This window comes from Engystomops pustulosus, chromosome 3 (genome assembly GCF_040894005.1).
Source record: "Engystomops pustulosus chromosome 3, aEngPut4.maternal, whole genome shotgun sequence".
Classification (NCBI taxonomy): domain Eukaryota; kingdom Metazoa; phylum Chordata; class Amphibia; order Anura; family Leptodactylidae; genus Engystomops; species Engystomops pustulosus.
The window spans coordinates 184,370,013-184,376,117 of NC_092413.1; positions in this window are offsets into that span (position 1 = coordinate 184,370,013).

A 6,105-nucleotide genomic window follows, 5' to 3' on the forward strand; every position below is an offset into this window, starting at 1 on the left:
GTCTGCTCATCTCTAGTCGCCACACGAACAAAGGCTAAATATATGATCAGTAGTAAGACAGCCCAAAACATCAGTGAAGAAGGATCTGAGAACAAGAGTAGTGCTCGGGAAGCAAAACGCTCTCCCTGTGTGCACCAAGCTGCTCTTACATACTGGATTGAAGTAATTTTTTTTCTTTGTAAATGGAATATTTTCTGTAACACTGAGGGGGCTGTGTCATATATGGAAGAGGTGACAGACTCCCTTAAAATTAAATAATCCTATAAAATATAAGAGGCACAAGAAATTAAAAAATTTTGATTTTATGGCTCAAAGACATCATGATACTAGAACCTTGCTGGTTAATATAATACAATGCTATGTCGTCCTAGAAAAATAATGATACAATTGCTATATGTATATGCTAATCTTAGCTTCATAATGAATATATATCGAGGGATTTATTCTCAAAGATATAATCCTTTTAGGCAAAAACATTTGGGGCCATTTTATTATTGGAGTTTATAGCAAATTGCCCCCAACTGCATATCTCACTAGTGGTGTTCATGTATGGATGTGTCTGGAATTCTCCTAAAGGATTAGGACTACCTAAATTTTGGAAAATATCTTTAGATTTAGATTATTTCCAGTATTTCATTAGTGCCTCCAATATTCAAGTCTTTGGATTTTCAAGTTTTAAAACCCGTGTTGATGATACAGAAAAACAGATGCAGCCATATCTTAAGGCAATCCAAAGATTGGTCAAGCACTTATTAACCAAAGAATGGTAAAAACAGTGATTACAAGGGTCCTTATTCACTTTAAGTATACATTCATAAGAAGCAGTGTCTTATAGCCCAATACCACCAGTGCTCTTAAACTTGAGGGCAGTGTATAAAAGCCCCCTCCACCTCACCCCCATTGCCTGTACATACACAATGATTGATTTGAAAAACAAAAGAACCCAAGATATAAAACAAACAGGAGATCCATTGAAACCAGATTTAGCACAGTTGAAACAATCTTGATAGGATTATATGCTTTCATATGTTATTATGCTTTTTGGGATGCCATTTTACTAGATGAAAAGACTTGGTATTGTCTCAGGGCCAACCAACCCTAGAGCCTACTAAGTCCAATCATCTTAGACATGGACAGGTGTATATCTTAGGCCAGCAAACCTATAGAGTACACAACCAAAGATGCATAATACCATGCCATGGCCCATGTCCCAACAAGAGGAATATCAGTTGCATTATTGGGAAGGTTTAGAATCCAATGCTAAATTCTTCATAGTTTTCACTAAATGTAGAGAGAACAGATGAGTAAGCAAACCGGGTTCAATAATACTAGAAATAAGACTAAATAGGGATTGGCACAAAGCATAGGAGAACTTGGTCCTTTATTTTGTCCCCTTTCTCATTTCCATAAACTTTGGCTTAATTCACCATACTTTTGTTTGAGAATGTTGTTGGGGCCTGATAGGGCCAGGTTCTCACCACCAAAAAGGTCATGGGTACAAGGGCCCCATAGCAGCTGCATGGTCTGCCTCTATGATACATACCCCCTTCCACTTGTCTTTAATTTTTTAAAACCCTTGTCCACATTCATGTGAGGTGCTTCCTTCTGGAATCAAGATTGGCTGGAAACGTACTCCTTGTTCTAAAAGAATAACCCCATGCACTATTGCTTTGCTGCTCGGGTGAGAATCTTGTTGCTTTCGAACTAAACAAGGACTGTCTTGTATAATCTGTCATGTCAATAGTTGGTGGCAGTGCGCCTTGTAGGATACAGAATTGTGTATGTCGTAATGGTTGTAGTATGCTATCAGCAATCAGACCCGTGTACCAGTCCGGCCACTGGAGGAATTACAAAGACATCACTTTTCGTGTTTCTACAGATGTTTGTCGGCAAAATAAATGTATGTGACAACAATATCCATTCTACATTTACCGGTACATTTTGTCTGTTTCCTTATTCGTTGCAGTGACACACGCATGGTTTTGGTGTAAAAGGGATGTAAAAGGGATAAATATTCCCCCAATCTTTCACCCTTAGTACAAATAGACATTAGTTTTGGCTCTAGTCACATTATATACAGACCATCTACAATCTTATAGGCATAAGAGTTTAGAGCGATATATAACAATTGTGCTATAGATCTTTAGGAGGGGAACACATCCACAGTTACTGCTATGCCTAGCTATGCCTAGCATTACTAGAATGCCTGACAGCCTAAGCTGGAGGGGTCTCCAGGAGGTTTGATGTCATCTTTTAAAAGGTGCAATACTGGGGAAAAGTTTTTGAATGGGTACAGAGTGGGGAAATATATAAAAGAAGCTATGCTCACATTCGATCTCCTGCCTGGCACTTAAAGGGGTTGTGCGGAAGTTGAAAAACATGGCGGCTTTCTTTAAAAACAGTTTTTCTAGTGACCATGATTTGTGCATGCTCTACAACTAAGTTACATTCATCTCTATTCAGCTTAGTGACAACACAGACTATGGTCACGTATGGCGCTGTTTTTGGGAGAAAGCAGCCATGTTTTTCAACCTCCAGACACCCCCTGTAATGTTTCCTGCTGTATTTCCTTGTCCTATTTTAAACAACATCTTCCACCAGATTACCAGTGGTAGACTGTCCTAATAAGGCTGCCCGTTACCTCTAGGGAATGATGGGACGCCTTTTCACCAATTTCTGATGCTCTGATGCTCCGGTGTTCCAAAAAAAAGCTTATTAATATATGTAATATAGCCTGATGTGCCCAGGCACATGTCACCTGAGCACCTCCTGGCTCAGTAATTATACCCCCCCCCCCTCCTATTAGTATTCACTATTCTGTCCCCGGCTGTCTACGAAAACAACAAAAAGGGACTTGAGAGTAAATACTTATGAGGGGTGGGGGTGCATAATTAGAGCCTGAGCACCTCAAACTAATTTACATATTTTAATTAACTTCTTTTTTGGTAACACCGGAGGAGCAGGAATTAGTGAAAAGGTGTCCCATCATCCCCTATAGGTAACGAGCAGCCTTATTAGGACAGTCTACTGGTATTTGAAGACTGTGTGTATATATATATATATATATATATATATATAGAGAGAGAATATATCTAATAATATGATTATAACCAATGCATTTACAAATCACTTAAATCACTAATTCAAAGCCGAACGCTCATCTACCTATGTAGTTTGTTATTTTCTGCCATTTATGCTGTACCTACTTTAGCTTCGGACTTTCAAGTATAAGGTAATTCCAGCTGTAGTGGTGACATTTGTGCTTTATTTTATGCCTTAAATAGAACAAATTAAAAAAATAAGGTAAATGATTTACACTTACCAGTTATGGTGAACATGTTTATAGGTTTGGCAGATGCTATTATGATCACCTGTTGTATAATATAACTTTGTATGTGAGAAGTGTTTCATACATGTCATAGTTTCCATGTCTATAAATGTAATTTATTACACTGTGTCAGTACAGTAATGGTGGATCTTATGACTATATAATAGAATGGCTTAATAAAATGTTTATTTGGGATTTGCTATTACATACATCTTATGCAGCATATGTAACACTTTGCCTTTCAAGATCTTCCACTCACAAATATCTCTGAACAAAGCTTTGGCAAGAATATTATCCGATGATAGCACTTAGATATCCCTTAAGACAAAAGAACAATTTATCAGAGATTTAAGCCTTATTGGAGAACTCTTAACTTGTGATGACGGTTCACCCTAAATAGGTTCTTACATTGACTACAAGGGGACTACACACCTGCCGATGGTGGTCAGGAGGTAGGTTCCTCCATTAAGGGACTGTGTATAAAAGTGGACAGGGTCGCAGGCAACTTGTATTAGGATCTAGCATCAATGGGGCTCTTAAAACCCTGATGGTGGTAGATAACGGAAAGGTAAGGCTAATAAAACATCTAGGTTACAAGTCATTATATTTGCCTTACATAACTTTATAAACGTTATAATATCTCTTTTGCTGTAAGCACAAGAGTCCCAGGAGTAGATCCTTGCTCTGTAGTGTATGGGCTCTACATTAAATGCTCCTCAGGGGAGGAGTTAAGGAGTGTGCAAAAGGGTCAACCCCCTCCCCTTACACTTGAGATCACAACTCAAGATGAATCACAACTTGTTTTCCTAAGTTCTACAAACATCATATTAACAGTGGCATACTTATGAACTGAGGTACATTAAAGGGTCTGGTCACTTTATCTCATGGTTTTTGTAATATGTGTGTAGGTGTGAGGGGCAGCATATTAGGTAATTAACCAATATACAGCTATTAAAAGTTCTGCAGTACTTTCTTGAAATGTAAAGTAAAGCCCCTGGCTCAGAAATGTCTTTCATCATGTGATTCTAACTGTCCATGACCATTTTACCTCAAACCTTAAAGGGGCTGCACACTTTAAGCACATTATAGAAAATGATTGATATTGATTGTGTAATGAAAAGTTCTATAATTTTCAAATATACTATCAATTCTTCATGTTTTTCTTCTTGCAGTCATGCAACAGGGAGCTTCATTGTTTACTTCCTTAAGATAAACACTGGTCCCTGGTCATGTGATGTCACACAGGTGCAACGTTTGTCAGCATCACACAGTTTTGATTACACTGTGTGTTATAATGAGCCGTGCACCTATGTCACATCACATGACAAGGGACCAGTGTTTATCTGTAGGAAGTAAAGAATGGAGAATGAATGCAAGAAGACCATGAGGAACTGATACAGAAAGTATATTAGAAAATGTTCTAACTTTTCATTATACAAATAATATCAATTATTTGCTGGAATGTGCTTAAAGTGGACAACCCCTTTAACATATTTTCCCCTTACTCAGAGTAGTTTTAAAGGGTCAGAATTGCTGACAGACTTCCAAAATTGTGAGCACACGTCTGTCCAATAGAGTTTTGGAGAAATAACTTGTATTTCCTTACAGTGTTAGTTGTCCTTCCAGGCTCTTTTATCTAAATATGATACGATGACTTGTGACTTTTAGAGCAAAGTAAACATTAAAAAACTAAAATAAATAAATCTTAAGCAGAGCCATTGGATTATCTCAAAATTATAATAGTATAATAGTCAATAGTATAATTATTCTATGCAGTACACTGAAGCTTTCTTGAAAAGATCTTTGGCCGCTCCACTTGCCGTCAATCCTATTTATTTTAATGTATGTATTTTCCTGACATGTTTTCTTAATGCATTCTATCATGTTATACTTGGCAATGTAATTTTATGAATTAGATGTTCAAATACAGTGCAGATAAATGTGCACAAAGCATTGATGTTTTTATTCTGTATCTGCTCAAATGTTACATTGTAACCATCTTCTCTTTTCCTTGAGAAAGACTACGTAGGTGGCAACTACATTATCTAAACATTCATTATAGTTGTCTCTGTTGTAGTGTACATCTATAGATAACATATATATAATATTTCATAAATAATATAGATGGCAGGATCAGAAGCGCTTCTAGTGACACAAGAGCTATTAGGTGTCTTATACCTAGGGGGCTTCATTAGTTCCCTTTAATCATAAGTTCCACCACATACGTGTTCACAATGACAAATGCTTAGTCAGAAATGGTTTACTGCTAGTATCAATTATTAGAAAACATCCGAAATGATTGAAAAGGTTATGTCTAATTGTGTTCCATGCTTAGGGATTACACAGAGTGTGGTCTCCTTCCTCACCTTCCCAAACTAAGTAGAAGAGAACAGAAAGAGAAATATTAGGAAGTGTAAAGTTAATTATACACATTAATCCAATATGGACAATACTTGTTGATTTTGTCAGAATCGGCCAGCCATCTAAGTATGGAGACCATCAATGGCAGATATCAAGGCCAGCTGAATCCTTTGTTCCCATGGGAGATAAGCCAACGCCACCACCAGAGCCAATCTTTTTGAGGCTTATAAGAATGTCCTGTAAAAAGAATCTGGGCTGTGTCTAGTTCTGGACATCACCTTGTTATATCTTCGTATTGGTCAAGGTGAAAATGATGGCATTTATAACTCATCAGCTATTAACAAACTACAATTCCACTGCGGAATCCTGGATAAAAGCCTCCAAACCAATAATAAAAACTGCAAAATAGCAATGTT